We start from the raw sequence: 1839 nt of genomic DNA, 5'->3' as shown, positions 1-1839 counted from the left end.
TGATCTTATACCAGAAAACCCTAAAGACTCCACCAAAAAACTCTCAGATTTGATAAATGAATTCAGTATACTTTCAGAGTACAAAATCAATGTACAAAAATCAGTAATGTCTCTATATATCAGTAGTGATCCAAGCAGAGAACCAAATCAAGGAGGCAATCCCACTTACAATAGCTACAAAAAAAAAATATACCTAGGAATATATTTAACCAAGGAGGCAAAAGATCTCTACAAGGAAAACTACAGAACAATGATGAAAGAAATTGTAGATGTTACAAACAAATGGAAAAACATGCCATGCTCAGGGATCAGAAGAATTAATATCATTAAAATGACCATACTGCCCAAAGCAATCTACCAATTCAATGCAATCCCTTTCAAATACCAACATTGTTTTTCACATAATCAGAAAAAACAATCCTAAAATTCATGTAGAACCAAAAAAGAGCCTGAATAGCCAAAGCAATCCTAAGCAAAAAGAACAAATCTGGAGGCATCACATTACCTGACTTTAAATTATACTACAAGTCTGTAGTAACCAGAAGAGTGTGGTACTGGTATAAAAATAAGCACATAGATCAATGGAACAGAATATATAACCCAGAAATAAAGCCACATATCTACAGCCAACGGATCTTTGACAAAGTCAACAAAAACATACACTGGAGAAAGGACACCTTTTCAATAAATGGTGCTGGGATAATTGGATTGCCACATGCAGAATGAAAGTGAACCTCTCTCTCTCACCATATACAGAAATTAACTCAAGATGGATTAAAGACTTAAATGTAAGACCTGAAACTGTAAAAATACTGAAAGTAAACCTAGTGAAAACTTTTCTGGACTTTGGTCTAGGCAAAGAATTCATGACTAAGACCTCAAAAGCACAGGCAACAAAAACAAAAATAGACAAATGAGACGTAATTAAACTAAAAAGCTTCTACACAACAAATGAAATAAACAAATAAACAGACAATCTACAGAATGGGAGGAAATATTTGCAAGCTATGCATCCAATAGGGGACTAATATCCAGAATTTACAAGGAACTCAAACAACTCAACAATAACAACAAAAACAATTCCATTAAAATGTGGGCAAAGGACATGAATAGACATTTTTCAAAAGAAGACATACAAATGGCCAAGCACAGGAAAAAATGCTTAACATCGCTAGTCATCAAAGATATGCAAATTAAAACCACAATGAGATATCATCTTAAACCAGTAAGAATGGCTATTATTAAAAGGACAAAAAATAGCAGATGTTAGTAAAGATGCAGAAAAAGGGAATGCTTATATACTGTTGCTGGGAATGTAAATTAGTAGAACCTCTCTGGAAAACAGTGTGGAAATTTCTCAAAGAACCAAAAATAGAACTACTATTTGATTTTGATCCAGCAATCCCACTACTGGGTATCTACTCAAAGGAAAAGAAATAATCATATCAAAAAGATTCCTGCACTCGTACGCTTCTTGCAGCACTATTCACAATAGCAAAGATATGGAATCAACCTAAATGTTCATCGGCAGATGATTGGATAAAGAAAATGTGGTGAATATACACAATGGAATACTATTCAGTCATACAAAGAATGAAATCAGCTGGGAATGATGGCTTACACCTGTAATCCCACCACTTTGTGAAGCTGAGAGGATTGCTTGAGGCCAGGAGTTCGAGACCAGCCTGGGCAACGTGGGGAGACCTTGTCTCTACAAAATAAAATTAGTCAGGTGTTGTAGCACACACCCATAATGCCAGCTACTCAGGAGGCTGAGGCAAAAGGATCACCTGAGTCCAGGAGTTTGAGGTTGCAGTGTGGTACGATGATGCCACTGCA

The 1839-nt window shown here is 35.8% G+C and overlaps 1 protein-coding gene across 1 annotated transcript in view; it reads left to right on the top strand.

The window, feature by feature from the left end:
* The window catches only part of PIEZO2 (piezo-type mechanosensitive ion channel component 2), a 251072-nt gene that overhangs the window by 118743 nt on the left and 130490 nt on the right, over window positions 1-1839 (top strand). The gene's annotated exons all lie outside the window — the stretch shown is intronic.

This window comes from Propithecus coquereli, unplaced genomic scaffold (assembly GCF_000956105.1).
Source record: "Propithecus coquereli isolate 6110/MARCELLA unplaced genomic scaffold, Pcoq_1.0 Scaffold283, whole genome shotgun sequence".
Classification (NCBI taxonomy): domain Eukaryota; kingdom Metazoa; phylum Chordata; class Mammalia; order Primates; family Indriidae; genus Propithecus; species Propithecus coquereli.
Note: the sequence above shows the minus strand (reverse complement) of the source record. Positions and strands in the feature narration are given on the sequence as shown.